This window comes from Dromiciops gliroides, chromosome 2, assembly GCF_019393635.1.
Source record: "Dromiciops gliroides isolate mDroGli1 chromosome 2, mDroGli1.pri, whole genome shotgun sequence".
NCBI classification, from domain to species: domain Eukaryota; kingdom Metazoa; phylum Chordata; class Mammalia; order Microbiotheria; family Microbiotheriidae; genus Dromiciops; species Dromiciops gliroides.
In genome coordinates this window covers 213,237,778-213,259,367 of record NC_057862.1, presented here as the reverse complement: position 1 = coordinate 213,259,367, position 21,590 = coordinate 213,237,778, and the positions used below count along the sequence as shown (strand labels likewise).

Sequence of the window (21,590 nt, the reverse complement as noted above, 5' to 3'; positions counted from 1 at the left end):
TATTCTTACTGACCTACTGACCACAGTCATATTACTTTATCCAGTTCACTTAAGTAACACACAAGTCAGAAAAGAGAATGTGGGTAGTGGGGGTAGATCAGGGTTGGGATTTGGTGAGAGTAACAATAGTAAAAAGGGATAAAATATTCAAGGCTCGGAGAGAGCATAGTCATGCTGGTTACTTATAGGTGTGAGAACCAGGGGCCCTGCCCTCTGCCGAGAAAGCACGAGGTGACCTTTCTGAGGTTTCTAAGATGAAATTGGCGCCCTAGAAGTTCATGGACTGTCTTTAAATCATGTCAATCAATGGACTTGAATGCAACTAGCCAATTATCTTGGAGCTGTGTGTGGACTGCCCCACTTCCTGTTCCATGGAGAGCTTCTGATTGAACTGACTGGGATTTGGTCTCTTTAGATGCGTGAGCAGCTAGATGAAAGAGCTCTCTCTCTCTCTCTCTCTCTCTCTCTCTCTCTCTCTCTCTCTCTCTCTCTCTCTCTCAGATCTGAGCTAGGGTTTTTCCATTCTTTCAGAGACATGTGCTCTCCCTCTCTCTTTACTAACTTCTAATATACTTTAATAAATGCTTAAAAGCCTAAACTGTTGCTGAATTTATAAGTAAATCCTAACTAGTTTCCCCCCACACTGGGGGCAGGTAAGGACACACACGTTAGATTTTAAACATGACATAGTGAAGCTAGAAAAGTGAGGTAGTAGACTAAGACCACAGGATGAAAAACTAAAGCTAGAAGGACCTCAGGACATTCAACGCAGACATTTGGGGCCTAGAGAGTTTAACTGACTTGTATGAGGTGATATAGGTGCTAAGTAACAGAGCCCAGGTTTGAATCCAGGTCCTTTAGTTCTTACAACAAGGTTTTGTCCCATTGTACCATCATGCCTCATGGAATAGGAGACCAGGAAAGAATGTGTAATGTTCAAGAAGAATAAAGATGGCTAGAGGAACTGGCAGTGGTTATGAGCATGAGGAATAGGCTAGGAAGAATGAACTATAATAAACGATTGATGTACAAGAGACCATGATCAAAATGGGGAATTATATAACTTGCGATCATAGAAGTGTCAGGAGTTACGGGTAAAAGTGAAATCCTAAAATAAGCTACCCTGGGGCAGCTAGGTGGCAGTGGATAAAGCACCAGCTCTGAATTCAGGAAGATTTGAGTTCAAATCTAGCCTCAAACACTTGACACCATCTGTGTGACCCTGGGCAAGTCACTTAACCCTCACTGCCCTGCCCACCCCTCAAAAAAGATAAGCCACCCTGAAGATGATTGATATGGAGTAATGGTATGATATGGGAGTGGAGAAGGTTAATAAACAGATCAGTCAGTCAGCATCTATCAAGTACCTACTATGTGCCAGGAACGTACAAAGAAAAGCAACTAAACATCCCAGAAGCCTTTCCAATGGTTTGGGGGAAATAGAAGGGGAGGGCTACATTGGCACCCTGTGCTCCAACTGTAGGGCCTCCCTCATTCTCCCTGACTCCACAGCTGTGGAGAGGCTCTTTCCCAAGGGTCTTTCCCTGTAGCAACATAAGGGACATATAAAGGAAATTGCTGCCTTTCCTGGCACTGTTCTTTGGAATAGAGATCCTCTTTCAAACTACAATTAAGATGCCCAGCACCTAGGACAGGGCCTGATGCATAGTAGGTACTCAATAAATATTTGCTGACTTATTAGCAGCTAAGGGGATCAGGAAAGGCCTCATGTGGTTGGGAGCATTTGAGTCTTCTTATTTTCCACAGTCTGTTTCAAACCTATCCTTTTTACCCTTATTAAATACTGGTCACCTTCAATTACTCTGCTCCCCCCAAATGCCACATTTTCCCCTGTCCTCTCTGTGTGTCTTCAATTTCTTCTTTCCAAATCTCTGACTATTAAAATCCTCCAATTCCTTCAAGAATCTCCTCCATGAAAGTCTTCCTAGGCCCTCTAACCCAAGCTAAAAGTGATCTTTCCTTTCTCAAAATTTTCCTAGGGCACTTTGCATTTTTCATTTCCACCATTATACTCTATAATGTTTGTGTTCACATCTTTCTTTTATGTTTGATTATAACATCCTTGCTTTGGAGGATTTATCAGTTTTTATCTTAGCATTTCTGACACTTAGCATAGTTCCTTGCATATAGCAATGTATATTGTGTTGAACTGAGCTAAAATGAACTAAACTGAGTCGAATTGAAGACAATTGACCGATCAGCATAGAGGTATCTTGTTAACAATGTATTTCCATGATAGTCTCCAGCAGCTGTGAAAACAACAAACCTGTAAACTGAGTCACCACCACATACCATAGCTTTTAAAGCTGATTTAGACCTTGAGACCTAATTTCATCTCCTCCCCCAAAAATTCTCACCCCCAATACACAGGTATGTACATATCTGTGGGCATACCCTTAAGGAATTATTTACAGGGATATAGTTCAACTGAGGTTTTGTGATGACTTTTATTAATTATTGAATAATTTGATGAATTATTCAAAATTCTCCTGCTATTTAAAGCATCCTCCAAAATGTTTTTGTAGCTAGATTAAACCAGCATATTGTTTTCCTAAAACTGGTATAGATGCATGTTGATTGTGTTTGGGAGCATATCTGTATTGGTGGGTCTGTGTGTTTGCTGAATGAATGGTATGTGTAGAAGTGTGCCAAGGTACCCTAGATGGGAGCTCCCATGTGTTGCTACTTTCTACTGTGCTGCCAATTTTATTTCCTTTTATCTCCAGTACTCTGAACAGCAATTCTTACTCAATAATCTGCATTATTCCTTCTTAGCAGACAATATATCACTAATACATTAAGTGCAACATGGAAATCATGATAAAAACAAAAACAAACAAAAAAATAACAACACTCCCCTTGGAAATCTTCCTAAAGACAGAATTAGCTTTCAATTGCTTTCAGTGATGGTGTACCCTGAACAGGCCAGCTTGTCCTTTCTATGATTCACAGTACCATGCTCAGGAAGGTGTGGAAGTGAGTGATATTGATTCAACTAGGGTGACCCAGGCTTTCTCTTTATGAGTCCTTTTGTCTTGTTGTGAATGAATTTGGCTGCTATATTACTAGGAAAGGCAATTAGGAACTCATATGACATCACTTGGTAGTTGAAACTAAAAATATTAAATAGGGGCTAGGAAATTCACATTGCATTCCATATATCTTATTTTAATTGTAATTTTTTGGGAGGGGGGCAGGGCAATGAGGGTTGAGTGACTTGCCCAGGGTCACACAGCTAGTAAGTGTCAAGTGTCTGAGGCTGGATTTTTGAACTCAGGTCCTCCTGAATCCAGAACTGGTGCTTTATCCACTGTGTCACCTAACTGCCCCTACATACCCTCCCAAATCCCACAACAACAATAGGAACAATTAGCGCTCGTTCATTTTGTATCACAAGAAGCATATGAAATAGAGGACCCTGATAGATTATGTTATAGCAGAGAAAGGGGATAGTTATGAGAAATGGACATGGCAATGGGTAGGAGAATATGACCGTGCGTGTGTTTGTGTTGTGTATGTGTGGAAGTATTTGTATCTGTACTTCTGTCTGTGCCTCGGTACTTAATTAGGTATTTTTAAAATATCCAGAAAAGTTGATACACTTGCCTTGTAAGGCCTGAAATCCTAGACTATAGGCAGATGTCCAGAGGACCACAAGCTTGCTATCCAAGCTCCTACCTACCCTCCCAGGAGGAAGAGCAGCCCAGGTCACATATAATAACACTAAGGAAGATTAGAGGGGAAATTCAGACTACCACAGCTGAACTGCTGCAAGTGTCTTTATCTACTGTTCTCTTCTATATTTTCCCACTCACTGCACTATAATTTTTGCCAGCTTAGATGCGACTTCAATAATAAAGAAGCATTGGCGGTTGTTGTTGTCTAGTCATATCTGATTTCATGACCCCATTTAGGGTTTTCTTGGCAGAGATACTGGCATGGTCTGCTGTTTCTTTCTCCAGCTCATTTTATAAATGAGGAAACTTAGGCAAACAGGGTTAAGTGACTTGTCCAGGGTCACACAGCTAGTAAGTATCTGAAGCCAGATTTGAACTCAGGAAGGTGAGTTGTTATAAAAGAATCTATTCCTTCCTCCACTTTCAACCACAGGCTAAGTGAGTTTCCATCCTTATACTGTACCACTTTCTGCCCTTTTCCTAGTAAAGAGATAAGTTATATTATTTATGAATGAGTCAAGTCCTAATTACCCTATTCTTAGTTTTATTGACATATACCCAGGAGCTGCCATTAGTAACTGAGGGTTGAGTATGACAAGCTGGGAGGTTTTGGTGGATAATAGGTTAACCTTGAAAAGGGGAAATGTTTATTTCCTTTGGTTCAGACTCAGGCTAAGAGTTTATTTTTGAAGAGGAATATGAGAGGGAAGAAGAAGAAGAAAAGGACTTTAATGTGCCTAGATACCCTATTTATAAAATTTGTCTCAACAAATCCAGTAAATTTAACCTCTGGGTCATGTAATCAATACACCCTAAATATTAGTCTTAGAGTTGAAGCAATGTTGATATCATTAGTAATTACCACAAAACATCATTATACTAGTTAATATGTTGGGCATTCTGTATTTTTGATTCCTTGGAGAGGGACTGGACTGAGTTTTACTTTTCTATTAAAAAGAAATGCTTTGTTAAGCAAATTAAAATAGTATTTCAGAGAGGGTGGGAGAAAACAGAGATCTTAAGAGAATAAAATATTTTTATGCAATTAAAAGCATTTTAGAGGCAAACAACTCTGAAAGTTACAAAAATTAAGATCAATACAATGATCATTCAGGATTCCAGCAGTAGATGGTGATTAAACATGCCATCTGTGACAGAGAGATGACCCTCCTGGGCTTGCATCCTGGCTCCCTAGCTTCTCACAGCTTCCCCGGAGACTGGCAGCAACATCTGTCCTAGAATTCTTCCACCAAGGTCACTATGACTCCTTGATTGCTTACATTTCTGTCCCCAATTCTTACCACAGTTCCTGGCACAAAGTAAGAGTTTAATAAATTCTCTTTCACTCATTCATTCATTCATTACCAGTGATCAGCTGGCATGTTCCATTGGTATTTACAAAAGGTGTGGATCCCACTTTGGTGGGTCTGTTTAAGGATATATATATATAAGAATATAGGGTAGGCAGGAATGGCTATCCTGTGAAATAGATTGTGGGAGTCCAAACATTAAAAAGATCACATTTCTGTTAGAGTATCTATCACACATATTTCAAATTATTATTTTCCCCATATAAAATTATGCCCCCTAAGAATATTTATTATGATACGATCCATTAATCCAGTTGAATTTGCCGTAATTAAAATTATTATACTCATACTGTGTGACTTTAGCTTTGGGAAAGTTGCCTCTCTCTCTTTTTTTTTTTTTTGCAGGGCAATGGGAGTTAAATGACTTGCCCAGGGTCACACAGCTAGTAAGTGTCAAGTGTCTGAGGTCGGATTTGAACTCAGGTACTCCTGATTCCAGGGCCAGTGCTTTATCCACTGCGCCACCTAGCCGCCCCCAGTTGCCTCTCATTTTTATGCCTCAGTTTCCTTATTTATAAAAATATGAGGCTTTGACTAAGAGTATTGCTTCCACACCTGACATCCTATAACTGCTTTTCTTTAAAGAAAAGTCTAAATTTCATAATACAGTTATCCCTTCCACGTTGTGACTTTCCCCATCATGATTTTAATATATCATGGATCAGCATAAGAAATTATATGGGAAATTTGGGGGAATTTTGCAGAAGTCACAGATGACACAGGCCAACAGACAACACAGAAAAAAGTTTGGAAACTCAGAAATTATATATATATATATATATATATATACACATATATATTATTATATAACATCAACATATTTTTTCCTTTTAAAACTATAATAATTCAGACTTTTTCTCTGGTACAAAGGGAGGACCAAAAAATTTTACGTGGACTTTCCAGATTGCAGGAGCGCCGCACCCCTCACCCCCATGATATGGAAGGAATAACTGTATGTTTAATTCTTTAGCTGTTCATTTAGCCTGAATATGTCAAGTGTTTCTATAGTTTTCTTTCCAAAGTAACTCTGAATAAACATAATGAAAGGTGTTAGTACTGAGCTCTATTGTTTTAGTCCCAGGTCATAAAAGGAGCTCCTTGGCATAAAGTCCAAGCTCAATTGAACTTAGTTGATCCTTTGTGGAACCTATGTAGTATGAAATACCACCTACAAGTGTGCCCACTTCATCCTTCCCTCCAGCCTATTCCCTTTCTACTAGATAAATTCCTTTGCAAATGTGCACTTGTCACCCTTAGTGCATGCTTCTCTATTTGCCTTCCTTCAAGTTTTCCTTAGGTAGCTAAAGCATGAGTTCTTAATCCAGTCCTTTCACACAACTTCTTATCTTATTATTATAGAACATTATTATTTATAGAACTTATTATTATTATTTATCCAACTTATTACCTTTCATATACTTTCTTGAGAAAACCTCATTTGTCTGGTATAGTCTGTGGTCCTAGTTCCATCCAAACAAAAGTTTCCACAATTCTACTATTTGGCTGCGTCTAAATGACACCAATATGTGTGGATAAAAATGAAAAATCCAACCATTTATGCAGCTGATTTGTCTTTGGTGATCTGCTAAATATTCAGGTGCATAAACTGCTCTCTCTGCTAGGCATTGTAGCAGTTAACAAAGCAGAAAAAAAGGAGGTAGTATGTGTCTTCAAGAAAGAGTTTAAAGGTACCACTATGGACCCTGGAGTCAGAAGGACCTGAGTTTAAATCTGGCCTCAGACACTTACTAGTTGTGTGACCCTGGGCAAGTCAGTTAACCCTCATTGCCCTGCAAAAAAAAAAAAAAAAGAATGAGTTGTTAAGGAGGCAACTAGGTGGCATAGTGAATAAAACACCGGCCCTGGATTTAGGAGGACCTGAGTCACTTACTATCTGTGTGACCCTCAGCAAGTCATTTAACCCCCATTGCCCCACAAAAAAAATTAAAAATGAATTGTTGAGTCATTTTATTAATTGTCTAGTCTTAAGAAGGTGATAAAGAATATGCTAAAATACAGATTAACATAAGTGTGCAGTGTCTTTTTTTTGGAGAGCTATTTATTAAACATTTACTAGCACATCTCTATGTGGTTCAAATTCTACTTCTAACACATATTGGCTATGTGACCCTAGGCAACCATGTAACCCTATAAGTGCCTCAGTCAATGCTTCAAGAATTATTATTCTTATAATAATTAATATATAATATAATAATTATTAATTATTAATAATTATAATATCATTACAATAACCCTGTCTGCTCAGCATCAGTCCTGCCCACCATGCTAATGGTTTATTGGACATTTCAAACTGGATATACCATCTCAAACTCAACATGTCCAAAACAGAACTCATTTTTCCCCCTCTACAATCCCTCCCACATCCCCTGCCAAAACTTTCCTTCATTCAAACTTCTTTATTTCTGGGCAAGGCACTAATCACTAGTATTTGATAGCTAGTATTTACATAGTATTCTTTAAGGTTTGCAAAATACCATATAAATGTTATCTCATTTGATCCTTTCACATTACCATCCTTTTAGGCATCTAGTTTCATCATTTCACCATCATCATCCTCTACTCCTTAGTCTCTTCCACTACACTTAGCCAGTCACTTGACCAATCTTAGCATTTCTACCTCTACAACATCTCTCACTCAACCTACACCTTCATTCTGACCCTCAATACCTCTCTCCTGGATAAGTTCAATACCCTACTATTTGCACTCTCTGCCTAGAGTTTTTCACCACACTGGTCATTCTGCCCATTGCTGCCAAAGTAAGTTTCTGTCAGCTCATATCTAACCATGGGGCTCCTCTACTCCATCAACTCCACTGGCTTCCTATTGCCTCTAGGATAAAATATATACTCCTCTTTTTATCTTTTTAAGTCCTTTGTAAAGACTCTCCAACCCATCTTTCTAGCCTCATTAAGCATGACTTCCCCTACTGAACTCTATGATCCATCCAAATTGCCCTTCTCTCTGTTTCTCACACATGACACTCCATCTGGTTTCTATACCTTTCCTCTGAAGCTTCTGTGTTTGGAATGTACTTCCCTTCTTACCTCTGCTTTATAGAGACTTCTAAATTATAATTTTGGGGGGCAGCTACATGATGCAGTGGGTAGAGCTCTTGGCCTTTAATTAGGAAGACTCATCTTCCCAAATTCAAATCTGACATCAGGCACTTATAAACTATGTGACCCTGGGCAAATCACTTAATCCTGTGTGCCTCAGTTTCCTAATCTGTAAAATGAGCTGGAGAAGGACGTGGCAAACCACTCCACTATCTTTTCCAAATGGGGTCACAAAGAATTGGAAACAACTACAAAAATGACTAAATGACAAAGATACAACTTTAAGATAATTCGGTAAGATATAATTCTTGCCTTTAAGATACAACTCGAGTATCATCTTCTGCATGAAGCCTTTCCTGAGACCATTCCAATGATTAGTGTTCTCAGTCCCAAACTATCTTGCATTTAACTACTTTGTATAAATTTATACTTACACACTTTATATTTATGCTATCTGAATGTAACAGTGACTACTCTGGCTCTCACTTCCTGAATTCTGAGCATGCTATATTTCACCTCCTCCAGATTTCTCCAATACCCTTAAGGTTTAGTGGTGTCTTATCTCTCTGCCATTGAATCAAGCCCCCACCAATGATGTTATCTCCAATTTTAAGGGTCCCTATACTCCAGTTCTATTTAACTCCTTTACAATCAGATTAGCTCTTACAAAAGAATACTTCCTTCAAAGGCATAGCAAGAAGAAATATACAAATACCACCCTCAAAACCTGGGAGGTTACCTTATACTAGCTCAGTGTCTGGGGAGGGGAAGAGGTTAATTCTACAAGTTAACTCAGATCCCATCTTACCAAGTTCCAAGTCCAAGACCCTCCTGAGCTTGCATCCTGGCTCCCTGGCTTCTCAGGGCTTCCCTGGAGATTGGCATGAATATCTGTCTCAGAACTCCTTCTCCAAGGTCACTATGCTGCCTTTAGTTTTCAAAGGAAGAAATCTAAGCTGTCCATAGCCATAGGGGAAAAATGCTACAAATTACCAAAAATTAGAGAAATGTAAATTAAAGTAATTCTAAGGTTCTACCTCATACCCAACCGATTGACAGAGTTGACAAATGTTGGATGACAATAAGAAAATGTACACATTAAGGCATTTTTTATCTATGATTTGGCATAGCCATTTTGGAAAGCAATTTGTAGTTATGCCCCCAAAGTTGCCAGATTATATATACCCTTTAACACAGTAATACTGCTACCAGGCCTATATGACTAAAAAGATCAAAGAAAGAGTAAAAGAGCACATGGGTACGCAAATACTTATAGCAACTGTTTTTGTTACGGAAACTATAGAGGTGTCTATCAATTAGGAACTGGCTGAACAAATAATAGTATATTAATGTAATAGTACCATAAAAATGATGAAAGGGACAGTTTCAAAGAAATGTGTTACGGTTTGAATGAAATTATGCAAAATAAAGTGAGTAGAACCAGGAGAACCATTTGTACTATAATAATAATAATGTAAAAATTAACAATTATGAAATTTCTTATTACTCTTATCAATGTGGTAATCAACAATGACTCCAGAGGACCAATAATGAAGCTTGCTACTCACCTCCTGACAGAGAAAACGGACTCAGGACTATGGGTATTTGTTACAAGGGTTTCAGCTTTTCTTTTTCTTTCAATGGTTAGGGGAAAATGGGAAGGAGAGAAAATGAGTTTTTGTCAATCAAAGAAATAAATACAACTTTAAGAATGAATTGCCTCGTGGTGGATTCTTTAATTTATTTTGGGTTTTTTGTGTTGTTATTGTTGTTGTTGTTGTTGTTGCTTTTGGGGGTATATGAAAGGGATTTTTACTTGTGCTATGTGGTGGGGTGAAGGGTAAACTACTCTTCGGAAATTTCTTACGTCGCCACCTTCCCAGGATTCCCTAGTAGTCACTTACATTGCCACCTTCCCAGGATTCCCTAGTAGTCTGTCCAAAGGAACAACTTCAAGAAAAATGTTATCTTAGGAAGATCAATATGGCAGCACTGAGTTACTGAGACCAGTGTCAAGGAGACAACTGAGGAAGCTGTTGAAGTCATTTAATCATGAAGTGATAAGGGCCTGAACTAGGGTCCTGGCAATGAGAATGGAAAGAAAAGGAAAGTGAAGAGAGATGTGAATTGACAGGATGTAGTAACTCACTGAATGTGGGGATGGGAGTAGAAGAAGGACCCAATCTGAGGCTTTGAGCCTGAATGATTGGGAAAATAAAAGAAACAATTCAGAAATGAATGTGAGCCAATATTTGATGGAAGTGTGGGGGTGGGACTCAATTTGATCTTAAATATGCTGAAGTTGAAGTGATGGCAGAACATATAAATGGAACTGGATATTTTACAAACACTTCAAATTTAGTACCCAGGAAGTGTCCAGTCAACAGCTAAAGATATGGGACTGGGATTTGGCAGACAGATAAGGGCTTGAGAAATAGATTTTAGGATCAGCTGTGTAGAGGTGTTAGTGGAAGTCATGAAAGTAGCTGAGCTCTTCAAAATAGAGCAAGAAAATATAGAGGGAATGAATGGCCGAGAGCCAGTGCCTGGAATTTGGGAACCATTAAGACGATTGACTGACTTCTCTAAGTTTCATTTCTCTTGGAGAAAGCAGTTTTTTGTCATTAATGGAATCATTCTTAATCGTTCTCCAGGTAAATTTCCCACCAAAGAATCATTTCGATTTAGTGATGATTTGAACAGGCTATTTTTAAAAAGTGATTTGATAGCATTTTTCTGAATGAGAATGTGATTTCTATAAAGTTTCTATTTTCAGAAATATAGATTAGTATTTTCCAGATGTGGAGGGAAAGGGTACCATAAATTAAATGACTTATCTGGGTTTTCTCTGCACATGGTTCCCTCCTAGATACTGGGCCAAGTAAGTAGGGGAGTTAGGGTATAGAGTATAGAGTGCTATACTTGGAGTCAGAAAGACCTGGGTTCAGATCCTGCCAGAAATACTTAGCAGTTGTATAGCTATGGGGAGGTCACTTATCCTCTTAAAACCAGTTTCCTCATCTATAAAATGAGGATAATAGTAGCTTAGGTAGCTAGGTAACAGAGTAGATAGAATGCTGGGCCTGGAATCAGGAAGACCTAAGTTCAAATTTGGCCTCAGATACTTACTAGCTGTGTGACCTTAGGCAAGTCACTTAACTTTGCCTCAGTTTCCTCATCTGTAGAAGGAGCTGGAGAAGGAAATGGCAAACCACTCCAGTATCTGCCAAGAAAACCCCAAATGAAGTCACAAAGAGTCAGACACAACTGAAAAGACTGAACAATAATAGGAGCTCTAGTACCATAGTTCTCAAAGAGTATGCTATTAAGTGTGCTCAAAAATTTTGGATGTTATGTTGCTGAAAGCATCATGTCACAGTGGGGAAAATGTTGGATTTTGAGTGAAAGGACTTGACTTTGTACCCTGCCACTGACACCTACTAACTATGTGACCTTGGACATGTTACTTAACTTCCTTGGTCCTCAGTTTCCTCCTCTGTAAAATGAGAAGTTGGACAATAAGACTTTGAAGGTCCCTTCCAACTCTATTACTCTATGACTCTTGCAGATGTAACCTGGGGCTCAAGCTGAGGCATTTTCTTTTTTCTTTTTCTTTTTTCTTTTTTTTTTTTTTGCGGGGCAATGGGGGTTAAGTGACTTGCCCAGGGTCACACTGAGGCCGGATTTAAACTCAGGTACTCCTGAATCCAGGGCTGGTGCTTTATCCACTGCACCACCTAGCCGCCCCCTAGGCATTTTCATTAGACATTCTCTCTTCATTGGCGGAGAGAACGATTACTAAATGCTCAGCACCTGCATAAAGAAAGATGTTGGAGACAGCTTGAAAGGAGGATTCTTCTCTTGGCTTCTGGATTTGAGAGAAGATATGTAGTTCCAGGATCTCTTTGGGGTAAGGCCCCCTGGAGGGATAGAAAGACTCAGAAAAGAAGCTAACATGTAGAGGAGCTGGGGTATCCCTATTCCCAGTTTGCCTCACTAGAGACTTTGGGGATATTTCCCCATAGGTAAGATCGGGGATCCTCTCTTTCTGATTGAATCTAAGATATCCCACTTGCAGAAGGAGAGCTCATTCACTCTGTGTATTGTCTGGTATGTTCTGATCTATATAACTTCTGACTTCTGCTTATCCTCAGCTCAGTAAATGGTTTTGTTTACTAACTGGCATTTGGTGAGAAAGGAGACAAGCACACCTTTTTTGGTTACAAAACAGTGACAAGAAAAAAGTGGCTTGAACCTAAAAAACTTTTCCCCATGTGGTAAATGAGGGATCAGTCATATGGAGGAGTGGCAAATATATATAATTCTAGTCCATTATCCCCTCTCTGAGGAGATCAGAATAGCCAGACTCTTGGTCTAATTTCCTGCTCTCCTTCTGGCAGAGTTCAGTCTCCCTTGGAGATAGTAGGAAACACTCTCAAGATTCGTGCCTCCCTGGGAATTACATGTTGATAAATCCATGTGAACATACCCATAACTTGTATGTGCAACATACACAAAACTTAGACAAAGGACAATGCAGAAATAATTTTGCTCAATACAAATTCTACTTACCCAGCATATATAATAACACAAGTATAGAATTTACAAAATAAACAAAACTTACTGATTGTACATAAACCATAACATCAGAACATTAGACTATAACCTTTCAAAGCACTCAACAAAAACAGCTGTTGATATTAAAAGGAAATTGTATATGCAGAACCTTTTGCCTCTCACATGGAGGCAACAGTTTAATGTTCAGAGTGCTATAATTCCTCATGACAAAGAATAACTATCCTGTGAGAACAAGAATAACAAAAAAGTTTGAGGACCAATAAGATAATGTATGGAAAGTACTTTGTAAACATTAAAAAGCCATATTCTAATGTCAATTGTTACAATTACAGTTAATTAAAATTTGATACATACTCTAAGGGTAATATAAAAACTTAGTCAATATTATAATGGTGAGTTGGAACACAAAATTTAAAATATTGATGTGAAAATTTCTTTATACATGTAATGGGGAAAATTCTAAATAAATTAATTAATTAAAATCTAAAAGAATGGTGAAGTAGGTAACTGAAGGAATTATCCATATTATAATCTTTCTCATTTACTGAACACTTCAGGTAAAGTCATCTTATTTATTTTTAAATTAAATTTTATTTCAAAAATAACAAGCATTTATTTTCTCCCCCTCCCACATTCACTCCACCACCACTGGAAAAAAAAGAAAGGAAAAGAAAACCCTAGTAACGAATATGCATAGTCAAGCAAAACAAACTCCCACATTGGCCAGGTGCAAAAATGTGTGTCTCATTCTGCATATGTAGTCCATGACTTCTCTGTCAGGAAACTGGTAACATATTTCATAACTGGTCCTCTGAAATCATGGTTGCCAGTTGCATTCATCAAAATCTTTAGCCTTTCAAAATTGTTCATTTTTACAATGTTTTTTATTATAGCACATATTGATCATCAGTTCTCTGCTCTTTTTCTCTTCTACCTACCTAAACCCCAATCAAAAGTTCTTACTTTTGGTGGGGGGTTAGGCAACTGGGGTTAAGTGACTTGCCCAGGGTTGCACAGCTAGTAAGTTTCAAGGGTCTGAGCTGGATTTGAATCCAGGGCCAGTGCCTTATCCACTGCACCACCTTGCTGCCCCAAATTCTTACTTTTTTAACCCCTCCTCACAATCCCTCCTCTAAGTTTGGGGTTTGTTTTGCTTATAAATAATCTCTCCCTGCCTCTCCCTTTTCCCTCCTGTTTTCCAGTAGAGTTGAATGTATTTCTATTCCAAAATCTTGATGAGTGCCTACTGGACCCTCTTTTGATCAGTTCAAATGAAAATGAGGTTCAAATGACTCTCCATACTCCTACCCTTTCCTTGTTTGTATAGACTACACCTCCAATTATGAGTTAAATTCTCCTTTATTGCTCTTCTTTTTTTCCTTTTGTATACTCCCACCCCTTGCATTTCCCTTCTTCATTTAGTAGCACCAAAACATAGTAAAAATCATTCCCAGACTCTCTGTCTCATTAGACTCTTCTATGACCCTTGATAGCATTAGGGACTCTTGCACTATTGCGCCTCCCCCTCACCCCATTAGAATATAAGCAACTCACTGGTATTTCTCATTTTGTATTTCCCTTTACTTTGGGGTTTATATTTCAAAATTCTACTCGGCTTTGGTCTTTTCAGCAGGAAAGCTTTAAAGTCCTCTTTCATTAAGGTCTATTTTTCCTCTGTAAGATTATATTCAGTTTCGCTAGGTAAATTATTCTTGGTTATAAGCCTATATCTTTTGCTTTTTTTGGATTATTGTATTCCACAGTCTCCACTCTTTTTAATTAGTAGCTGCTAAATCTTGTGTGATTCTAACTGTGGTTCCACAGCACTTGACCTCTTTCTTGTGACTTTCAGTATTTTTCCCCTTTATACACACATGTATACATACATATGTGTATGTGTCTGCAATTGAGGAAATAGGCGGTGGGGGTCCTTAGATATTCCCCTGTAGGGAATTACACTCTTGCATACAGTCCAGTTAGAACTAAAATGGTCTTTTATTTGGTGCTGGAGAAAGTGACCATGAGGGAAGTCAAAGACTTAGCATCAAGGGGAAGAGATGGCTTAGAAAAATCTTCCTCCCAGAACAGAAAGAAGGCCAAAGTTTTATAGAGGATAAATGGGGTGACCACCTGACAATGGAGAGTTTCTTTTGCAGGTGTAGTGGGGAAAGATTCCTGAGAGTCAGGGGGATTTTTCTTTTGGAATGATAGTCCTGACTTTTGGAGTAATCCCTGTCTCCTAGCTCAGGTACGTAGTCATGCCAAATTGACTTTCCTGCTATAGAATTTTATCTCCCCTTACTTCTTAGGTATGTCTGTCCTGATAAGTAGTTGGTCAAGCTAAACTTTAATAGTCCCTTAATCCCTTGATATGTCTGTCCAGTACTAAACCCCATGTCTCTCATATATATAAAAATATCATACATACATACATATACACGTGCATGTATACATACATATATGTATGTATACATGTATGTATGAATGTATACACACATATACACACCCATGTATATGTATATATGTGTATATGTGGTGTATATGTGTATGCATATATATATTTCTACTTTTCCCTCTTCTAATATGTTAAGGTAGTTTTCTTTCATGTTTTATTGAAAAACTATATTCAGGTTCGTTTTTTTGTTGTTGTTAGTTATACCTTTCAGATAGTTCAATGGTTCTTAATTTATATCTCCTTAAACTGTTTTCTAGGATAGTTATTTTTGACAAGGGATACTTTACATTTTTTCTTTAAAATTTTTTTTACTTTATTTTAATATTTCTTTTTCTCTTGGGGAGACATTGACTTCTGTTTGGTCTATTAGAATTTTCAGTAAGGCTTTATACCACTTGTACTCATTTGTTCAATTCTTTCCAAGTCTTTCCTCCAAATCTCTCTTTTCTTTTCCATTTCTTTCCTTCATCACTTTTGTTACATTTATAATATAATTTTAAAACATTTTTTAAACTCTTGCTTTATTTTTTCTAGGATTTCTAGTTGATCTCACAGTCAAGCTGAATTTTTCCTGGAGACTTTGCTCATGGGTGTTTTGGAGCTAGTCTTCTCTTCTGAGTTGTGTCTTACACATTCTTGGCATCATAATAGCTCTTTATCCTTTTTTGCTTACTCATTCTTCCGGCTTTACTTTTCTTATTAGGGCTTTGGTTAGGGTTAGGCTTTTCATACTGTCATGGCTTTGTATAGTCTTGGCCTGTCTCATACTCAGCTCTTATTATAAAAGCACATCTCACAGGCTCAACAATTTTGAACTACAAAGAACCTTGAAAATCATTCAGCTCAACCTCCTAATTGTTCATAGGAGGAAACTGAGATCCAAGAAAGCTACATGACCTTCCCAGAAGTCCCTTCTAGCTCTAGATCTATGATCTTATAATCCTATGTTCACACTGACAGAGATTCTTAACTTTTCTTGTATTAGAGACCCCTTGGTAGTCTGACCACCATCTTCAGTGGTTTCTGAAAATCATCTTTTAAAATTCAAATAAATGGAGCACATTCATCGTTTCTTAACTTCCTATAGCTTGTGTAGACTTGGTTATTCTGTTTGAAGCCAAGATCTATTTATAGAGATAGTGCAATGTATTATGTTCCATAATGTGTGACCAAGTGCTAAAATCCCTCCAGGAAATCACTAGCAGTAGGCCTGAAAACTTTACAGTCCCTTGTGATTCCAGCTCTGTAAAGCCATAATCGAGCAATCACACTGTATTAAGCACTATGTGTGTTAAGTTGCATGGAAACCGAGTTAAGTTTATTTCTAATTCTGTGGTACCCTTTCATTTACAGAACATCAATATTTCATGATTACAACTTACTGCACTCAACTTACCATCTCTCCCACTTTCCATCTCTCCTTCTATCAGGGGAAACAGCAATGTACTTGGAGTCAGAGGACCCACATACAAATGCTACTTCTGAGATTTACTATCTTATTGAGAATCAGGGATTCTTATTCTGGAATCCAAGAACTTAATTTTTTTGATAACTGTATTTCAATATAGTTTTCTGTCATAATTCTATGTATTTATTTTATGCATTTAAAAACATTATTCTGAGAAGAGATCCCTAGGCTTCATCAGAATTACAAAGGAGTCTATGATGTAAGAAAGGTTATGAATCCCAATCAGTGTGAACATGGGATCATAAGTCTCGGGTCTAGAGGTGGAAGGCTGTCTAGTCCAATCTTGGGCAAGTCACATGACCTCTCTGGGCCTCAGTTTCCTTATCTCTAAAGTGATAGGATTGAGTTAAATGACCCTGAAGACTCCTTAAAGGATATTTTAAAAAGTGATGAGTCGGGGCAGCTAGGTGGCGCAGTGGATAGATCACCGGCCCTGGAGTCAGGAGTACCTGAGTTCAAATCCGGCCTCAGACACTTAACACTTACTAGCTGTGTGACCCTGGGCAAGTCACTTAATCCCAATTGCCTCACTTAAAAAAAAAAGTGATGAGTCTATATATTCTTTCATGATAACAGTTGTTCTGAGGGAAAGTATTTCAGCTTGAGGTATAATTCGAGGGTCAGAACATGAAGGTGATTAAGGAATTTTAGAGCCTGACTTTAATTTTGAATTCTGCTACTGTAATTGGGACTTTTTCTACCTCCTGTCAGAGAAATAGATTACAGAACAATCCATTTACTAATCTTGATTATATCCAAAATCATAAGATGTTAGAGCTGAAAGGAACCATAGAACAGAAAATATTGTCACTTGGAACATAAAATGTGAGAAACAGAAAGGTGAATTAGGTGCTGATTTTTTTTACACTTGGGGCCTGCTTAAAAGGACTCCAGAATCCTAGGCAGAAAAATCCTAGGCCAGGGGCAGGAGGCAGGGTATAGGGATGAATTACCGCTCTGGAATACAGGATATTACACTTATGCCCAACCTTTACTCCTTCCTCCCAAAGTTATACCTTCATGTTCATTACACTCAATGGGCCTGGGTCCTTTCTCTTCCTCTGCCTCCTCCCCCCTTTTCCAGTCACAGCAGAATGAGGTAATTGGGTTGTGATTATGACATCATAATAAACTCAGCTCTTCCTCTCCCCATCTCCCATATTTGAGAGGAGGTGCCTGCAAGGCTTCTGTCTCTATCAAGCCCCCTTTTCATTCTTTGTGTAGAAGAGGTCAGACCCAGCAAAGACCTTTCTCCTGCAAGTCAGTCTTCTTTGTCCATAAAGCAGCAGTGGTCAGGGAGAGAAAAAGGCTATTCTTTTACCAAAGCCACAGGATTTCTGATTCTGAAATAAAGGGGCAGGTTAAGACTACGACTCAGCACCCCCTAAGAAAGGCCAAGATGAAAGGAGCCAAAATAGAGGAAAAGGACAGGGACCAAGACTTGAGACTGCCAAGGCAAAAAAAAAAAAAAAAAAAAGAATCCATAGACATGCCATGTGATCATAATGACGGCATTCTGAATTCTAGGAGTTTTTACGTGAGAAGGAAATTTGATCAGATTCTCTAATTCATTTCAACTCCTACATTTGGCAGCAAAGCTTTCTCCAAATGAATGATTATGTGGTAACTCAAGATACACTTTACAAAAAATGTGGAATCAGGACTGTGAGCCTCTCTATTTTATTGTGCTCCTAAGAATATTGACAGTGCAAAGTCCTGTGGGTACAGTAGATATTGCTAACATGAAGAAAATATGGAGAAATGTTTTTCTTTAAGAAAGAACACTATCCCTAAGTAATATAATGGAAAGTATCTGTTCATCTTGGAGCACTTTTTCCTAGATTTATCCAATCACAACTCAGTCTCCATGCCTTTTTATTAATGTCTTGATTTTGTACTTCTCAGTGTCAGCATTGTACTACCCTCCTATTCACCTTTCAGGTCTGTAACACCCATAATGTATTCTCTGTCTCAGGACTTCAGTTGTAAGACCATAAATTGGCCACCTATACTCCATCAGGTGAAAGAACATGACTGCGAGACCTATGTCCATGATCTGATTCTTTCCTTGTACACATAAGTAATAAAAATGATTGGACTACCTCAGGAAAATACAGGAAACTGAATTAATTCTGAAACAAAAGGAAAATATGAAAATCCACTAATAATAAGATTTACATGTCCATATAAGATGAAAAGCATAGGATTGGAATGTACTACCATCCCCCAACCCTACCTTAGCTAACAAGGGGATTGGAAAGGGTATTACCTATGATCCCAGATGTCATGCAGTAATTTGGGCTCAAGTGGATATTTATCCATAAAGTTCTAATTGGGGAGTAGGAGAGACCTAGAATTTTTTTAGGGGTGAGAACAAAAGAGAGTGAGAAGTAACTGAAATTATATAGGCATATAGAATAGTACCCCATTAATAAGGATCTGAATCTTTCTGAGGTTTTGTTGTCATGTGTGATTCTTCATGACCCCATTTGGGATTTTCTTGGCAAAGATACTAACGTAGTTTGCCATTTCTGTCTCTGATTCATTTTATAGATGAGAAATCAAGGCAAACAGGTTTAAGTGACTTACCCACAGTCACACATCTAGCTACTAAGTGTCTAAGACCAGATTTGAACTCAGGAAAATGAGTCTTCCTGACTTCAGGCCCAGCACTCCATCCACTGGGCCACCTAGCTGCCCTAAAATAACTGCTCATTGTCAGAGGGATGGCCTTAGGTTGGATTTCCAAAGGAATTCTCCTCTGCATACCTGGTAATGAGGTCATACAAAGAATAGAGGTGCCAAACTTTGACTATGGCCTGCATTTCTGATTGAATTCACTTCTCCTTAATCCATATCCTACCTTCAAATTATGCTATAGTTAGAGGGAACAAGTTAGCATTCACCTAGGATCATTTGATTAATTCTTCATGATCCCTACAGCTATAGATGGGCTAGCAGGTAATTAATTGCCTGGGGTTATTATGGACCCTCCCACAAAAGTGCCTTCTATATAACCTGATGCCATCTCTTCATTTTCAGATGAAGAGCACTGGACTTAGAAGCAAGGAGACCTGACAATTAACAGCTGCGTGATCCTGGAAAGTCAACTTTTTGGAGCCTGCTTCCTAGTCTGTCCAATCAAGGAGTTGGACTTGATCACATCTAAGTTCCCTTCTGGCTCTAAATCTATGGTCCTAATATAAGTAACTGAGACCCCAAAAAGTTAAGTGACTTTCCCAAGGTCACAGATCTACTAAGTCACAGACCTGGCACTAGAATTCAGGTTTCTTGTCTCTTAGTTCCGCATTACCCTAGTCAATCCCAATTGTCCTAGCTGATATGATTGAGCAGAAATCCCCCTTAGGTGCTGAAATGGCTGCAATGATTGGGTCGGTTATGCTGTTGGCACAGACCTAGCATGTCTCTAAATAAGACAAGAAGAGAGACAAGGCAGTCACTAGGACACTTCAACTGATTGCTACCAAGATCACCCAACTATTGCAAGGAGACTATTAAAGAAGAAGAAGGAGAGGAGGAGGAGGAGGAGGAAGAGATAGAGATGTTTTTTGTGGGACAATGAGGGTTAGTGACTTGTCCAGGGTCACACAGCCAGTAAGTGTCAAGTGTCTGGGGTAGGATTTGCACTCAGGTCCTCCTGAATTCGGGGCCGATGGTTTATCCACTGCACCACCTAGCTGCCCTTCATTTGTGCATTCTTAATAGAGTCAGAGGGGCTTTTTGAGACATTTTTACTTAGGGGGCCCAGAATATCAATTCCTGATGCTTTCCTTCAGGAAAAAGCAGGGATCTGCAGCATGAGTTCTCCAATTCGACCCTTGGCACCAGTTAAATCCACAAGATAACCACTTAGCATCCATTTTACTTTGCCTATTGTACTTCCAAGCTAAATCACCCACCAACAATCCAGTTTTTCTTCTTTCATTTCCTTTTTTTTTTTTTTTTTGAAACCAAAAGAAAGCCTTCAGTAATGCATGGGTCTCATGAATTTCTAGAAGGGTGTGAAGGATTGGAACAGGATAGGAAGGTGTGAATGAGCTGCAATCTGCACTGGTAGAGAGGGTATTCGCACCACTGAGATCACGGACCCCTCAAAGTATGAAGTGTTTATTTTTCATTTCAAAATTCTCAGCTGTTCCCGTTAAAAAAATAATGAGCAAACCCTGATGAACTAAAAAGGCTGCAGGGCACAAAATTGTTCACGATTATTATTTTGACTCATAATGCTCTTTTGGAACAATTTTTAATTAAGTGGGATGTGCCAGTAACTTCAAATGAGTTTACCAACTTCCTCTCAAAGTCCTCTGATTAAAGGAGGCCCAAATGTGTAACCACAAACAGAGTACATGACATTATAATACAAATGACTGTCTGTTGCTATTTTTAAATAATGTTTATTAGAATCTGTTGGCATGCAATAAATGTACTTTATAGTCGCCTGTAGTCTGACTTACACAAGACCTCCTATGGTTTTGCTCATTAACACACACAGGGAAGAAAAAGGGTTTCCTTTTAATACTTTCTTTCTATTTCTCCTTTCTAATGAGATCAGATTGTGAAACTCTAACTAGGTAGAATTTTTTATCCACTTCAACACAGATAATCCTAAATGTTCAGAACCTTTTAATTATTACACAATACAAATAGATATAAGAAAGAACTGGGCTCATACCAGGAAGCAAACAAATTAATATGTCCGAATTTGGTGGGGTGGAGGTAGAATACCTCACATAGCAGGTTCAGATGTACCTCTGGGTAAAAATTAAGGTTCTAGCTCAAAATTTCAAAGTCTCATTTAATATGCAAATGTTCATTGGTATCTCTACGATCCTATGTTGGTCCCAGTTTTAGCTGTGTGTAACTCACTGCATGACTTTGAACAAGGAAGGTACTTCTCAGATTATTTTCCTTCTATGAAGAAT

The 21,590-nt window shown here is 38.4% G+C and overlaps 1 long non-coding RNA gene across 1 annotated transcript in view; it reads left to right on the top strand.

Moving 5' to 3' along the window:
* LOC122743261 overlaps positions 1-21,104 on the top strand; it is a 189,254-nt gene extending 168,150 nt beyond the window's left edge. Inside the window, exon 3 of the long non-coding RNA XR_006354982.1 lies at positions 19,690-21,104. This is a non-coding gene — a long non-coding RNA (uncharacterized LOC122743261). The remainder of the gene's footprint in view (positions 1-19,689) is intronic.
* The last annotated feature ends 486 nt before the right edge of the window (positions 21,105-21,590 follow it).